Here is an 18,326-nt window from a genome sequence, read left to right on the forward strand (position 1 = left end):
TTAGGCTGGTAAAAATTAACCTATATCCATCAAAATAGGAGAAGTGTTGAGAATTTAATTGAACTTAAATATTGCCTCCATATTTTGCATTGATCAAATTTAATGAATACACTTTACTGGAGACACTGTGATAGTTCAATTAAAAGTTATCTTTTCCCCCTATCATAATATAAGGTTATTTAATGGTTAAATACTATTATACTAATTATTTGGATAAATTTATTAACTATCTTTTTTTCTGTTGATTAGACACTGTTACATATGAGGGGGAGGCTATCAAAACTAGATATGGACGTTTTTGGTGGATAGTAATCAGTTATTACAGTGAAAGCACTGCTTTCACTCTTGTCTGTATGAATCACACGGTATGGCTTCATCTTGAGTCTTAACAGAATTTAATAAGACAAGATTGTGATGGTTAATTTTACATGTCAGTGTGGACATGGTACCCAGTTTTTGGTCAAACACCAGTCTAAATGTCCCTATGAAGGTATTTTTTGGTTGAAGTGAACACTTAAATCAGAGACTTTAATTAAAACAGATTATCATCCATAAAGTGGTGGGTCTCATCTAATCTGCTGAAGTTCTTAAGAGAAAAAGACCCAAGGTAGAGGGCATTCTGCCTTCAGACTTAAGACTGCAGTGTCAACGCTTCCCTGGGTCTTCAGAATGTTATTCTGCTCTGCAGATTTCATAGTTGACAGCCCCCCAAATTGTGTGAGCCAAGTCTTTAGAAATAAATATATATGTACACATCCTGTTGGTTCTGTTTTTCTGAGAATACTGACCAATACAAGGATAAACTGAATGTTGTTTTAAAAGATGAAGTTTAAAAGAATTTTTGTTCACAAAAGAGTTACTGCTTAATTTAAAAGAACTAGTCAACTTGAATAAATACTTGATAATTTATAATCAAGACTGGATCATTAATAATGTTGGGAACAATATTGGCATAAATAATTGAATTTAAACATGATTTTCAAATTCAGTTTTTACTAGTACCTTTCAAACAATTTACCAAGGAATCAAACGACCCTAAAATGGATTGATTTTCTTCTATTTTACTTTATTGTTGAGGTTTTAATAAGTATTAAAATAGCAAATAATCATAATGCAAAATAAGAAAATATCTTCAAGTGAGATAAGCAGTCTATGACTAACAAATTAATTTGGAATATTCATATTGGAAGAATAAGGTAGTATAATTATCATAGCAAAAAATAGAATTGTACAAATGCATAGCTGTCACCAGTTAAATTGTGTCCCCTAAAAATTCACATGTTGAAGTCCTAACCCAGACTAATTCAGAATGTAAGCTTTTTTGGAGATTATTTCCTTATAAAAGGGGGAACTTGGAGACAGACACACATACAGGGAGAACCTCATGCTAAGATGAAGGCGGAGATCAGGATGATGCTTCTACAAGCCAAGGAATGCCAAAGATTGTCAACAAACCACCAAAAGCCCGGAGAGAAGCATGGAGCATAGTCTTCCTCACAGCCCTTAGAAAGAACCAACCCTGCCAACACCTTGATCCTGGGATCCTAGCTTCCAGAACTATGAGACCATAAATTTCTGTTGTTTAAGCCACCTAGTTTGTGGTACTTTGTCATAGCAGCCCTACTAAAGTAACTCAATAGTACTAATTGATTTTTTAAAATAAACATAATAAAGAAATATCATTGTAAAATTCCTAATTATTCAACTAATCTCAGAACAGTATTTATGAACTACTGTTTTCTGTTCATTATTTTCAAATTAATATTTAGTTATTGGGAGTAAATAATAATGATAATAATAATAGCTAACTCTTATGGGACATTTATTATTTGCCAGGCATTCTTTTAAATGCTTTAAGTATACTAACTCACAGATAATACTATTAGCCCCATTTTACAAAAAGATACTCAGAAACGCTGGAAAGTAAGTTGCTTGATTTACGTATATAGTAAGTGGTAGATCCAAGGCATAGACTCAGTTTGGTTGTGAAGTTTTTGGTTCTAACCAAAATGACATACTACCTATTGGTGACATAATTAATAAAGATTTTCCAGCCCTCCAAAAGAGCTTCCAAAAGCATTTGGGATGCTGGATTCACAACATATAGCTACATGACACCAGGGTGTCTGCTTGAAAATATTTCGGTCACATAGTGCTAAATATCCACATATTCTTCCTCATGATACACATTATTTTGGGCTGTTTACTATATTTGAGATTTATTAACAGAAAATAGTGTATACCAATCCTCTGCTTTGGTCTTATTTCCGTTAATATTTAAGTTGATTTCTTTATTGAAGAAAAGCCTATAATGATCATTTATGCATTTGCAATAAAAGTCATATACAATTTCAATGACTTTAATTGCATCAATGAATGGCATTAACTTCATATTTTGTGAATGTTATGCAGTTTAATGGCATGGAGTTCACTAACTGCAAACAGACATTTTCAATACACACACACACACACACACACACACACATGCACACACACAGGGAAGCTCATGGTCTAGCCATGACTATAAGCAGATATTTCTGTCAGAGTATAAAATGTCTGTTATTTATTTCATGATCTCTGGAGAGCTTATTATAAATGCTTCAATTAAGGTGCTGGTAGATGTAAACTGTTAACATCATTAAAGGGGTTTCCATTGAGGAATAAATATTTGGTTTCTCATCTGTTCTGCAGTTGAGCAACTTGACTGAGATGCCCTCTACAGTTCCATGGCTCTCCTCATGTTGAGCTGGGCACTCTGTGCTTCAAAGGCCCTGGATTTCCTGGGGCACGATCCTACCATTTCCTGAAGTCTGGACACCTCACCTTCCTTCTGCACTGTGGATACAATTCCCAACGGCTCTGTGGTAAGGCATTTTTAGTTAACCATCTTATTTTTCTGTGTTTCACCAGTTCCTTAGTGCTTAGAAGCTGATTTTTCAAATTTCTAAAGGAATTAAAAAAAAAAACTAAAGAAATCAAGATGTAACATATTTAATACTGAGAAATTATATATAGAAGAGCACCGCATGGCTCTTTTGTATAAGGAATACAAACTATCTACTGGTCCCTCTCTAACCCATTCTCCACAAGGCAGCCAGGATGAGCTTTTAAAAAGTTAAACCATTTTGGAAATAGTGGAGGTGATTGCAGAACACTGTGAATGTAATTAACGTTGTTGAATTTTACAATTAAAAATGGCTAATGCAAAATTTTATGTTATATGTATTTTACCACAATAAAAAAAAGCACTTTATAAAAAGTATCAAAAGCTATTTACCTATATTAAAGGCAAATCATGTTAATGTAATAGTAAGGTTGCCCGACCTTAATTATAAAAAGCAAAAACACAAGAAACTAAATCAGATAAAAGAAAGTAAACCAGATTATTTCAGTGCCAGTACCACTGTCAGGCTTGAATACACTTTGAATTTTCTGGGAGGAGAAGAATTTTCGTTCCCTTCCATGGCCCTTGGAGGCCCTGCATGACTAGCTCTGGGACCTCTGGGATCGTATCTTTCTCCACTCTCTCCACCTGTTCCTCACTCAGCCAAGCTGCTTCCCATCATGCTCCCATCACCTACATCCTCTCCGACTCTGCACCCTTGCCCAGGCTGTCCTTTCCACCTGAGACATTCTTCCCCAGATCCCTCAGTCCTCAAAGCCCAGCCCCAGTTTCTTCTTCCCTGGTCATCCCATTTAAGGAGCCTTGTGGGTTACTCCACCCCATTACCCTTCTGTTTCCTTTCTAGCAGGAACCACTGTTTGTGATCATGACAACAGTTACGTGTTTGGTTATTGTCTGTCTCTCTTGCTAGAAATTAAATTCCATGAAGAGTCTTTACTGTCTTGCTCAACATTGTATCCAAAATGCCTGAGATATCCAATAAATGTCTAAAGAATGAGAGAATAAATAAAATAAATGAATACATGAATAAGGATGAATGAATGGAATCTCTTATCTATTGCAGGTATCTTCTTTCTATATACAACCACCTTTTATTTAAAGTGCAAATTTGGTCATAATTCTCTTCTTAAAATTTTCCCAAAGCCCTTCATTGTCCCCACGAGAATGACAAACTCAAATATATCCAGGAGCCAGTTAAAAGTTGAATTAGTGGAGCAGGCCAAGGGGCAGTAAGGACTGTGGCAAACCCGACCGTCAGGAAAGCTCAGTCAGTTGTTGCTTGTGTAGAACAGAGGACCATCGTTGCCCAGTTGTCTGGATTTCTCTAAAAGGGTTGAAAACTGGAATTTTTATGTGAATGCTTCTCTTTCTGAAATATTGGGAAGTAATTTTTCTCACATTTTTGGGGTTAATGCAGTAGAGATAAAATATTTCTGTGGGCTGAATTCAGTTGCAGGCTGCCAGTCTGCAGCCACTGATTGCGGCACCTCTTTTGCCATGTCTTTATTTTATAGCGTCTTCTACCATGTACCCAGCCTGTAATTGCCTTCTTCTTCCCTTCTTTTATCCAGCGTCTGCAAAATGCAGCTGTCACTGTGAGAAAGCTCCCCAAACCTCTTTGAATCTTTTCCTCTCAGAACATCTTAGTTCCTTATCTATCTCTCTCTTTAGCTTTTATCCTGCACCATGTGTATGTCATGTACCACTGTATTACCAGGAATTGAGTTCTTTTTGAGGACAGTGCAGCTTGGAGGAAAGAAAAGAGTCTTTGGAGTTGAACCACTGCAGCCACTTGAACAAGTTGATTTCTTCCTGAATCTCAGTTTCCTCATCTTCACTTTGGTGATAAATACTGAGACTGTATATGCAGTGCCTGGCACACATTAGGTACAGTAAATAAAGGTGATTATTCATTGCCCAGTGTCTGATGCAATTTCTGACAGGTAGTAGGCAGTTAATGAGCATTTGTTGAACGGGTGAGTGAACGCCCAACCTGAACTCTGGCTCTTGAATTACTGACACTTAAAGCCTCCTCTTTCCATATTGTCATGCTATTCCTACTGTGCAACTTGCTCCCTCTCTGGCTAACCAGCTGTGGGTGCTGACCTCTCCTGGATTTCCTGCCTTTTGTTACCTACACCCAGGCCCCCTACAAAGCACATTCAACACGGTGCCCAACACTGCTCACCCCTATCTAGACTTAGCAGGACTCAGAGCCTCTGGGAGTTTATCACTCATTATCATAACAACTGCCTGTAAATTGTAAGGAACAGAATTCCTTGTGTTGGGCATTATACAAGGTTATGAGGTGAAATGTGTTCCCCCCAAATTCATATGTTGACATGCTAATCCCCAGTGTCTCAGAATGTGACTGTATTTGGAGATAGGGCCTTTAAAGAGGTAATTAAGTTAAAAATGAGATCATTAGGGTAGGCCCTTATCCAATATGGTGGTCTTATAAGAAAAGGAAGTCTAGACACAGATACAGAGGGAAGACTGTGTGAAGAAACAGGGAAAGGACAGCCATCTACAAGCCGAGGAGCGAGACTTTCGAAAAAAACAGCCCTACTGATACCTTGATCTCAGACTTCTAGCCTCCAAAATTGTAAGCAAATAAATTTCTGTTATTTAAGCCACCCACTCTGTGGTACTGTTCTGGCAGCAAACAAATACATCTTGCTTGTCCCACCCTTTCAAGTTGTGGAAAGAAAATTGGCTTAGCACCAGAAGATCTAGATTGAGCCTATTAACTATGGCAAAAAACAGAAACAAAAACAAAACAGTCTTTGCATCTGTATTCATTGCTTGTGATTCAATTATCTGTAGAACAATTTTCCGAACACTGAGGTAGTTCATTCCTTAGTTCTTTGAATGAACATATGTAAAGCAGGGTTCTTTGTTGTAATGATTATAGCAATTACTAACATTTAATGAGTTTGCCCTGTACCAGCAATATGCTTGGCATTTTTCCTACCTAATAGTTCAATCTTCCTAACATCACCCATCCATTGTCCATCTGTCCATCCATCCACACACTCACCAAAGTCCACTTCAGCAAGCCACTCCTTTCACAATTCCTGGGAGAGTGCCATAACTATGAAATCTTAAACTTGGATGCCTTACATTCTGACCAAGACCTTAATTCTCCTTGAGCTGCATGTGTTAAATTTTTAGGCTTTCTGTCTTAGCCTTATTGTTTTTATTTTAGTCACATGATATTACTTCATCTTTTCAAAGATAAATAGAGGTTCTCAGGTAAATTTGAAATTACCATATGCCCGGCTTTGCCTGCTTTGTCTTGTTTATGGCTAATTATTAACACTACCCCTTTCATTGTAAAATATGTCCTGATTTGGACAAGGCATTATGTCTACCCTAAATAGAGACAAATTCAAATCACTGTTCTCAACTAAAATATCAATTCCCTGCTACCATACAATGCTGCATCTCAAACAACCACGAACCTCAATGGCATTCATCGACAAACATTTATTTTGATCATGGGTTTGTGGTGTTCATCTAATCTGTAGTGGGTCCGCTGACCCACACTGAGTTTACTTGTGCAGCTGTGGTCATCACCAGGCAGGCTCAGTGAGGATGGATTTGACTGAGATGACTAGGGTGACTCTGCTCTGTTCTGTGCAGGTAGTTTCGACATGTCCTTTCATGAAGATAGAGACACAAGAGAGGAGATAGAAATAAGCACTTTTTAAAGGCTTTGCTTGTGTTGTCTGCTGACATTCTATTGACTAGAGCAAATACCATGGTCGGACCCAGAGTGGGAGGGCTGTGTAGAAGGACATAGCAAAGGGCGAGGATTTGGGACAAAGGAAGACTCGGGGCATTGGTGCAGTCAGTCTACCACACAATCCACTGAAAATGTTGCCTACACCCACCTGCACCTCTCCTTTTGCCCCAGAGCCTTAGAGGCAGGGTGTCCCTCATTCTACTTGAGGGCTATTCTTGAATCTCTTTTGCTCCTCAAGTCCCTTGTTCTCAAGATCATACTTGGTTGGTAGGGAAAGTATCCTGAATTATTCCCTGAAAATATTGAATTGAAAGAATGACAAAAAGGGCACTCTGATGCCACAGTCTTAGACTGTCATAGGCACAAAGACTGTGTCTTCAGGAGATGTTATCTGATCATTTTAGTCTGGGAAACATTCAGCAATTTCAGGCCCTCTAGGCCCCCTTGTTTCTAACGGCAAATGCATTAGGTTCTTCCTCGCCAGAGTGAGGCTTTGCCAAATGCAGGAAATGCTAAGTAAGAGCTTACTAAGATTCTTACAGTTCCAATCACACCATCTCGAAACTCCAGCATAAGTATCTTCCATGGTCACAGAAATATCCCTTTTGGAAGCCAGGTCATTTGGATCTAACAGCTGAGTTTCATGTACCATGTTTTACTACAGTGCAAGTGCCATCTTGCTACCTTGGCCATGGTCATATGTTAATATAATGTGCATTACACATGCATTGTTACAACTGTCCATGTTTTGAAGACCTGTCTGCTGTCCTCAAGGACTAGGAGGACATGAGCATGTCAGACCCAGCTGCTGCCCACCCTAGCTCCTTCAGTTTTATTTCCTTCTTCCTCTTCACTGGCCTTTTCTACTCTAGGATCAGTCTACTTTTCAGCTTTGGCTCTTGCACCCCCATATGTACCCCCTGTTTTTTTTTTTTAAGGAGCATCATGCTCATCCTTACCTCTCTTTCCTTACGAATGGTGTCAGTTTTGACATTAGTTCCTTTATTTTTTCCTCTTGGGTAATTCTTGCTCCTCCTTTAATCCTCCATTGAATTTTCAATTTTTCCAGGATTCCATTAGTTCCCTCCTTTACCAGCATCCTAAGTTATGATTCGTATTTTCACAGTATTGGAGCTCTTGGTCAATCCTCTGCTCTAAACTTCCAGCAGTCCGCATTTTACATTTACTAAAATTTAAAACCCTCCTCTCTGCCCTCACATTCCTCCCTGTCATTTTCCCCTTTTACCCTCTATTTTGTTCACACAGCTTTAGCCCCATTGGCTTCCTTACTTTTTCTCTAAAATGTCAACCTTTTGCCCTTGCTTTTCCATCAACCTATTAAGCTCTTCCATCAGTATCCAGTTGGGTAATGATTCTTTCAGTTCCTCTAAGTCTTTGCTCAAATATCACTTTCTAAGTGAGGCTTACCATGACCTCCTTACTGACATCTAGCATTCCTGACCCCTCTTATCTTGCTCTATTTTTTTCCCATAGCACTTAGCACTTTCTAACATACCATAAAATATACTAATTTTTATGGTTATTGTTACTGTTTGTCTCCCACTACTAAAATGCAAATTCCACAAAAGCAGGTATATGTTTATGTTTTGTTCATTGATGTATTCTAAGTGTTCAGAACAGTGCTTAATCATAATATTTTTTAACGCATTGATAACTGTTTTATGAACTTTTTGAGGTTCAGGGTGACATCTTATTCATTTTTATGCCCAGCATCTCACAAATAGGTAAAAGTCCAGGCTCTATCGTACTCTTGTATGAGTAAGAGAAAAACAAATTATCTTGAGAATCAGCAGAAATATTTAAAATATTGATAAATGAGAAGTGGGGAAAAAAAGCATCATTAGTTATCACCAAGAAGAAAACAACAGATTGATCTATTTTAAACAAATTAGGGCCAAAAATGGACAAGTCTTACTTTTATCATCTTTTGTACCCCTGTTTTCGATTGCTTTGTCAGTTATTTATTGAAGGAAGTAGAATCAACCATATAAGTCACTAAAGAAAACAGGAACAATAAGTTATGTGTTTGGTAATGAATCTGAGTCTCAAAATCAGATCTCTTGCTTTGTCACTCTTATAATCAAGTGTATGTGTTCAGAGACATTCAACACTGCTTTAATGCCTTAAAATATTTATCAGTTAATAACCCTTTTTAAAATCATTCTGTAAGGCAGTGTTACTAAAAAGAAGTGCATGTTTAATGAATAATAGCTAAAATAGAGACGCTGTAAGACCTGCCTTCGAGTAAATGGAAATTGAGGAAACAGGAATGACATTTCCAAATTAGAATGTAAAGTTGAGCTCCTGAGTTCAGAGTGAATTATATGCTTGTAAATAATGTGAGAAATCAGTGAGAACTTAGAAAAACTAATTCCTAAGTCTTCAATAGATGAACATGGACATCAGTTTTTTCTACACTAAATGATCCTAATTTGTCTTCCATTTGTAGAGAAAACATTATTAGTCTGTCCACAATAGTCACAGTGAATTCCACTGTTTTCTTCCTTCTTAGGGTCCTGACTTCATATTGAAGTGATCTTTTCTGAAATCCACTTACTTACTACCTAATTACAAGCATTCTTATTTTAACAAAATCATTTTATTATCTATTATTTTTAATAAAGAAGACTCTTAAACATACTTAATTCTCCTGGTTTGAAATGTTTTGAAGATGTGAGTTAAGCATGATATAGACTCTCTCTGGTTTAAAAATTACAATCATTAACTTTCTAGTGATTAGAAGTAATTTACTGGAGGAAAAAGTCTTATCTGTGTTTAACTCAAGGAGAAATTGTCTCTGCTTATTGTGAAGACAGGTGCTTTGTGGAGCTTGACCCTGCTCCCTGGGAGCAGACGCTGCCTCTCAGTGGTCCAGGCAAGGCCAGGCTGTGGTGACTTTTGGGGTTATGTCCTAGGGACAGTGAGAACCCCTTTGGCAGAGTCCATACAACTCAGTGTCCCAAAGGTGTGAATCGTCTGTACTAAGTTCTCCCTGGACTGATGACATTTACTAAAGTTGGAAATTCATAAATGGAAGGGGAGGATGGAGAACAAGCAAAACAAACATAAGTGGGGATTAGGAATAAAGTATGTTTACGAAGGAAAATCCTCAGAATTTAACACAGAGGTGAAGAAGGACTGTAAAATCAAAACAGACCACGAGCCAGTTGGGAGTGCATTTTATCATCAGGGAAGATGCTTGAAATGGGGTGTCTTTGTGAACAGTGGGCACTCTTCAGAGTCAGCAAGCACATGGCTAAGGCCTGATTTCTAACTCCCAGAGTTTCAACCTGCTAGAGTGATGCTGTGTGGGCTTAGAGCATGTTGAACAGATGTCATGAAGTGTGATGCTACACAATGAATCTCCCCTTCCTAACTTTCAGGCCTGTTTTGGCCTCACCAGAGGGCACTGGGTAGATTTGCTATGTTGGGTACCACAGATGCATTTCAGAGATTTTGTTGCAAGTCAAATTTGGTGTCATGGTGTCAGAGGTTATTTTAAAGAAGTAGCCTCCCTGCTCTATTTATAATGTGCCAGGTATGGGGACTCCATTTACATGTGATCTATAGTCCTTCACACAATTCTCCATGCTGAATAGGGATGTCCTCCTCTTACAGATGAGCAGACTGAGGCTCAGACAAATTAAACACCTTGCCCTGGGCCCACGGGGGTTAGGATTTGAAAGCAGATCTAACTCCAGAGCTTCCTGCATTCCTCCCCCTTCACTTCTCCCGGCCTCCTCTTGTTTGGTCAGAACATTTTAAGGGCTACAAACCTCACAACCTTCTTTTGTTTCTTTGCTGAGGTCCAAGTTAAAATAAAATGCATTGAGTTAGTGTTACAAAGCTGATCCCCTGATAGATTTTGCCATTGACAAGGGATATGAGGAAATTGAAAAAATTCAGAGTCTTTCTTTGATTGTTAAAGGCTTGCACAGAAGATAAATGAATCAGGATTATTAAACCCAAATCAGAAGCCTCTGGAGTAATTTAATAAACTTATTCATGTATACATACTTGTGATAAAAGACACAAAGGGATCAATTTCTTTGGTGCTTTAGAAATAATGTAGTATTCTGTCTCTTTCATTCATAGGTTAAGCCCTAAGTGCCTGAAAGTCGAGGAACTATGAAATCTGTATCTTTAGATAAGAGCTCTATACTTGTTAGTAAGTAATTTGAAACGTTTGAATTTAAACTTCTGTATTCAAATTAGAATGGATTAATCAACACTTCCTATTTATCATCCATCTCCCTATCCTAGCGAAATATCATGAAGGCAAAGGGACAAACGTACACACTCACAGGAAAATCTGTAGCATAAAACATGAAATCCACACAAATGAGATATGCCTTATTATACAAGGCTTCAATGAATTGCATGGGAATGTGCTATCATTGATATATCAGCTAAGAAAAATGGTTAAAGGTTGATTGTCTGAAGATTAATTCTAAGGAGAGTTAAATCCTAGTTTATTCTTTTGGTTGTCCTGGCGTAATTATAGCATCCTGTTTCTAAGAGTGTTCCAGTTTTGGGTCATAAATTATATTGTCACCCTATTTATAAAATGTTCAGATCTGGGTGTTTTAGTAAATTTGCTCCAAATTGTTGAGTAAATTTGTTCTAATATGTTTATGTTTTGGTAAACATCATGAAACAATCATTCAACTCTGTATTGGGGGAAAATATCTCTGGGTACTTCTATTTTCTTCGTATATTAGTCTAGATCAAGGCCTTAGTTTCTCAAAACTAGTTTCTTCTTCAAAGAGCTAGGAATCAAGGGCTGAGCAATGAAATGGATGATTCTCTCCTTGAACGCTGAAGAGGGCATTTGACGAAAATCAAGTAATGTTGTTGTACAATGTATTCTTTCAATTAAACTTTATTTTTTAAAAATTAGACCTTTTAACTCTATTGCTATGTATAAAATACTTCCAGATCTTTGAATTCAAGTTAATATTTTTCAAAATTATTTTTCTTAATATTTTGCTTTTAAATGTTTTCCACACTTCTAAGTGCTGTTTATGAGCCTGCAGGTTAACTTATTAAAAACAGCAATAATAACATTCAATTATAATTTAAAAAATAAAATCAGGAAACTTAGGTCATCCTAAATAAAATTATTTTATGAACTATACATAAATGCATGTTGTAAAGAAACTTGGATATATAGCCAGGCTGCAACTAATACTGGATTCTCTTCCATTCTTTTTGAGTTTGTTCATCTTCTCCATGCCAAATGTTTCTATAAATTTCATTTCTTTTCTGAGTAATCTCAGGGACCTTATTTTACATGACCATTTTGGAAACAAAGTTGTAAAACAAAATTCTTAGATTATATATAATTCCTTTCCTGCACATGAATTTTTATAGGAAACCATGTAATTCATAAGTAAATATGTTATCCAAGTGCATGGGATAAAAGCCACATCTCTATACGCAAACCGGGCTCACACAAGCATATGAAATCATTATGCAGGCTGACATATTCTCATACCTATTTTCAGCCTTGATTAGTTAGCACATCTATTCATACGTACCCATATGAATTATGTACAAAGTCCCCTCAGATATCTCTTTCACTCACATTCATTGTAAATTAGGTGATGCCGGCTTTATAATTTCTTTGATTAACTCAAAAGTGCCACAAATTAGGTTTGTGGAAAATTGCATTTTAGTAAGAAGCAGACTTTAAATATTTAAATAAAGGAGGGAAAACAATTTGCATCCTCTCATCCTCCCTGGTGAGATTTACGCCCCCTCACCCTCTACCCCCTACCAGATTGTATCTGTAAATGGGGGCCTCTGGATCTATTTACTATCTGAAGGCTCTATGGGGCAGTGGTAACTTAAATATTATTCCTTCCTTGACATCTTTGAAAAAGGGTAAGATACTGCTGGCTTCATTTCAGGGAGCTCTGCTTTCTAAGGAATGGACCTTCACAATTCAACAGCAGGTCAAACAATCAGAAGCTAGGCATTGTCCTACAAGGCCATGCTGCGGGGCGGCACAGTTTCCTCAAGTATGGTTCGGCTCCTTGAACAAAGTGGTCTGTATGTACTCAAGCACACTTTTCTTGTTTACTTAGTGGGTTAAAATGTATTGATTTGACCATTTCTATTAAAAACATACTTAGTTGCAACATCATAAAAATAATTTCTGGAGACAAGCAAGATCAGGGAGGTTTAGAGCCGTCAGAAGAGGTTCTTCTGTGGAAGGAAGATGGTGAGGGCAAAGCTACCTGAGAAATCAGAGTTAAAGACATTTCAGTGTAGTAGAAGACAGACATGCAGCAGACACAGGAAAGAACTCATCACACGGAGGCCATGGTGGGCGCTATTTAAAATGCCTTGTCTGGAGCCAGGTCACATGTTCTCCAATGATATTCATTAAGTTTTAGAGTTATTGCCCCTTCCTCCCTCCTTCCTTGCTTTTCCTGTGGCATTCCCGAGAGCCCGTAGAGCATGAGATCCAGTTCCATCGGGCATTTTTCTCCACCTGCAGTCAGTTCTACAACTCTTTTCAGCTGATTACTGTAAAAACCTGCTCTCCACACCACATGCAGTTTCGCGACTTCCCACCTCAGAGCTTGCCAACTTGGCCACTTAAGCCACTAGAGAGAAATCCAAATCTGGCCTTGAGTATTGTTAGCACAATTGATGTCCTGTTTGCTTATCATGATTTTTTGAGTATTTTAGATGCAGGGGCTCTGGGTCAGATGGTCTGGGTTCAGACAATGATGGGAGTCCAGTTCTATATTTCAGTCTTTAGGCAAGTGTCTGTGAGTGTCTTATGCTAATATTACAGGCTCTTTTGTAGTCCAGTGTGTTTTCATTGTTTTATTAATTATATGTCAATTGGAATACAATTCAGTTCAACCTACCAGAGCATATGGCCAATAGACTTGTCTCAACAGATACCTAATTATCCCTGAAAATGTGTTCTAACAGATATAGTTGTTGTCTGCACCATTCTGAATATCAAAAGTTGTTGCTAGAATTACCCTAATTGCACTGTAAAATTCAATTACTCGCTATTAAATGGAACGTTCTTAGAAATAGAGAAAACAAGAAGAATCGAATCTAGTTGTTAGAATTATATCTAATTAGCATATATCTAATTTACATAATTAGATATAAATATATCTAATTAGCATATATCTAAGAGGCAACTCTGTTTGTAAAGGCATAGATAGGTTCAATACTTATACCATCCAAAAGAATGTTATGCAAATAACATTTGAGAAAGGAAAAAAAAAAAAAAAAGGAGCAGCTCCTGACATTGGGAAGCTGACCTGGCTTTCACAGCTAGGCCACATTATCCTCCTGTTGTACATAAGTAATCTCAGAGAAAACTTACTTACTCTGATGCTATGATAAAGTGAGACCAAAAAAAGGCCAATTTATAATTTTGTCTAAACATAGACAAAAACAAGGTCACTGCTATGAACTGAATGTTTGTGTCTTCCTCAAATTCATATGTTGAAACCTAACCCCCAGTCTGACAGTATTAGGAGGTGGGTCTTTTGGAGGTTTTTAGATCTTGAGGGTAGAGCCCTCATGAATGGGATCCGTGTCCTTATAAAGAGACCCCAGAGCACTCTCTCAACCTCTTTCCACTATGTGAGAACACAGTGAGAAGTCAGTAGTCTGTAGCCCAGACAGAGTAGTGGTCTCACCAGATCCTGACCAGCCTGGCACCTGGATCTTAGACTTCCCAGCCTCCAGAGCTGTAAGAAATAAATTTCTGTTGTTTATAAGCCACCCAGTCTGTGGTATTCTGTTAAAGCATTCCAAAGTGACTGAGACAGTCACTGTGCCACCCACAGAATACCAAACACACCCCTTTTTAATAAACGAGTGACTGGTACTTCTTTATCTAACAACAGTATCACCCCAGCTTTCTGACGGCATCAGATATACAGGAAGCCCCTTGACCATCTACCTAACCAATATCTAAATACTGTAGTATTAGTATATCTTCATTTTAATGCTTTCTTACTGAGACACCCACTATTCTCCATGGCATATGCTCACCTTTGCTGCAACAAGTACTGAACCCAAATTATTCGACTACAGGTATGTTCCTGGTGATCTTTGGCTTTGTTTAAATGTTAAAAATAAAATTTAATTGGAAGTCTGTATAATTCTCAGATTTCTCTTGAGTCTGCTCAATGAAGGTAAAACTTTGCACAATTTTGTCAGCTCTTTCTTTCCACTATTAGGAAAAAAGTCTCTATCTGCTCTTAAGATTTTTTTCTTTGTCTTTAGTTTTCAGAAGTTTAATTATGATGTGTCTTGGTGTAGATTTCTTTGGTTTTTCCTACTTGGATTTTCTCAACTTCTAGAATCTGTGATTGTGTATATTTTCCATATTTTGGAAAATTTCAGTCATCATTTCTTCAAATACTCTTTTAGTCTAACCCTCTTTCTCCTCTGTTTGTGGGATTCTGAAAATAAATATGTTGGGTCTTTTGTTATTTTTCCCACAGGTTCCTGAGGCTCTGCTACATTTTTTTAAAGTCTATTTTCTCTGTGTTGTTCAGATTAGGTGAATTCTATTGATCTGTCCTCAGATTCATCCTCTGTCATCTCCAGTCTGCTATTGACCTTATCCAGTTTTTTAAATTTCCATTATTGCATTTTTCACTTCTGTAATTTCCATTTGATTCTTTTTTATGACTTCTATTTTATCGATGAGATTTTCTATCTTTTCATTTGTTTTCAGAAGATGTGTGATAGATTGTGGAAGTATTGTTATGATAACTGCTTTAAAATCCTTGTCAGATAAATCCAACTTGTGATTTATCTTAGTGTTGCTGTCAACTGGTTGATTTTTTTTCCATTCAAGTTGTGATTTTCTTGGTTCTGATATGACAGGTGAATTTTGATTATATCCTAGACATTTTGATTACTATGTTAGGAGACTCCAGTATTATTCAGATTTTTTATTTAGTAGATGTCCACTCTGTTCAGGTTTGGCATGCAGGTCCTAGACTGCTTTTCAGGGCTGTGGTTCCAATGATAGTTTACTTTTTATTGTATGAAGGGTGTTACTTTATTGTATCTGTTTGGGTTATGTGATACGACTTGAGCCCTGCTACCCTGCTGGTGCTGCCTGATGGAGCAAAAAGGGTTTCCTACTGTTTCTCTACTGGGGAAAGGAGTCTCAGACCCACAGGGACCAAGAGGTTTCCCTGGGTGGGCACTTGCTGTGGAAAGATGCCCCCTATCCCTTGGGGATGGAGAGGATTTCCCAAGTTGTATAGTTATTGTGGTCAGACTCCCTTACTGGTGCCCTCTGGCTGCCCTGGTGTCTCTGGTAAGGGAATGGAGTCTCAATTAAGTAGAATCAAAAGTCTTCCTGGGCCAGGCTGCTTTTTGTAGCCAGGTCCCCCGCTCTGCTGTTGCCTGCCCACTTAAGTATTTCTCAGCAGAGGAGAGCTTCCCCTGGCTGATTTCTGTTGGTGAGGGTCCTTATTGTCCCATTGTCAATGATGTTTAGCTCACTGATTTTGTCAGGGAGACTCCTGTTCATTTGGAGGGAGGAATGGACCTTCTGTTGCTACATTAGAGGTCAGGAAATGACAGGCCTGAGTTGCCTTCTCCTGTTGGATATAGGGTTGTAAGACATCCTGCCACTGTGCTCTTCACCAGTCCTGATGCCCTAAGTCAGTTCAACCTCCTGCCACCTTTCAGAGCTCTCCTCTGGATGTCTCTTGCATTATTCCCAGGGTTTATAGTTGTGCTTAGTGAGGAGGAACACAGAGAAATGGGTCTATACCATCTTGCTCAGATGAAAAGTCCCTATTAGCCCAAATGAATTTTGACAAAGGTATAAGAGCAATTCAATAGACGAAGGATAACTTTTTCAACAAATGATGCTGGAGCAATTGGATATCTATAGGCAAAAAACCCCAAAGTCCAAAAAACAACAACAAAAAACTTCAACTTAAACGTCACACCGTGCACAAAAATTAACTCTAAATAGATCACATACTTAAATGTAAAATTATAAAACATTTAGTATAGAAATAGAAAAAAACTTTCATGACATCAGGCTAGGCAAAACGTTCTTAGACTTTACATTAAAGGCATAATCAATAACAAAAAATCAATAAATTGTACATTATCAAAATTAAAACCATTTATTCTTAAAGACCTTGAGAACAACAAAAGACAGTTATATACTGGGAGAAATATTTATGAACCATGCATCCAACAAAGGACTAGTACCTAGAATACACAGGGAAATTTCAATACATAACTGTTTAAAACACACACACACACAAAAGCAAAAAACAATTCAATTTGCAAGTAGGCAAAATACATGAAGAGAAATTTCACCAAAAAGGATATACAAATGGCAAATAAGCACATGAAAAGATGTCCAACATCTTTAACCATTAGCAAAATGCAAATTAAAACCACAATAAGATAGTACTACAATGTATTAGAATGGTTAAAATGAAAAGTAATGACAAAACCACATGTTTACAAGGATGCAAAGAAACTAGATATGTATACATTGCTGATGGGAATCTAAAATCGTGTAGCCACTCTGGAAAACAGTTTGGCAGACTCATATAAAACTAAACATGTGGGGTGGACTAAAGATGGCATACTAGGAAGACGTGGAATTTGCATCTCCTTACAACTAGGGCAACTACCAGGCACCAGTGGGGGACCCTGGACACCTAAGGGGATGGGAGGAACCCCCAGAGACTGGGTAGGATGTGGGGCGTGGGGGGAGTGAAGGGGGAGGAGAAATGGAGGCTGGACAGGACTGGTGCCCCTGAGGTGTGGCTGGGGAAGGGGAAGGGATCCCATCCCCAAAGGGGGAAACGGGAACCATTGGGAGGGCAGAGGATCAGAAAGGAGCTTGGCCAGGTTTCCCCTGCCCACTTGGGCCCCCAGGAACCTGCTGAGATCCCAGGCCTGATCCTCTGCCTACTGGTGGTGCAGTGGTTGAGAGTCTGCCTGCCGATGCAGGGGACATGGGTTCGTGCCCCGGTCCAGGAAGACCCCACATGCCGCGGAGCAGCTGGGCCCGTGAGCCATGGCCGCTGAGCCTGCGCGTCTGGAGCCTGTGCTCTGCATTGGGGGAGGCCACAACAGTGAGAGGCACGCGTACTGCAAAAAAAAAAGAAAAGAAAAGAAAAAAAAAGCGCCTAATACCCTCAGCCATGCGGGTCCTGAGGGAGAGGGAGGGAGGGAGGGAAGAGGGAGCAAAAGTGAAGTCCGGACCTCTGGGACCAGCACCCCTGTGGGGTGGTTAGGGGAGGGGAGGGGTTCCTACACCCAGAGGGACCCACCCACGGTTAGGGTCCAGTGGCGTTGGGGGAGGCCCTGGGGGAGACGGTGGGGGAGGGGCGTGAAGGAATGGAAAGGAAAGGGGCCAGCGCCTTCCCTGTCCGAGTAGGCACTGGAGCCTGTTGGGCTCCCGGGCCTAATCCTCTGCCCTTGGAGCCTCCCTCCTGCCGTGCAGAGCCCAATCCCCGCCCCTACCTCCCCACCCAGGGCCCCACCTCTATACTCGGAGACCCCCTCTGATGCCCCCTCCAATGAGCTGGGCCTAAACCCCACCCACACACCCTCACTCAGGGCCTTTCCTCCAAACTCCAGAACTCCACACTCCAGAGGCCCCCCTTT

Source organism: Orcinus orca, chromosome 3 (genome assembly GCF_937001465.1).
Source record: "Orcinus orca chromosome 3, mOrcOrc1.1, whole genome shotgun sequence".
Lineage (NCBI taxonomy): Eukaryota > Metazoa > Chordata > Mammalia > Artiodactyla > Delphinidae > Orcinus > Orcinus orca.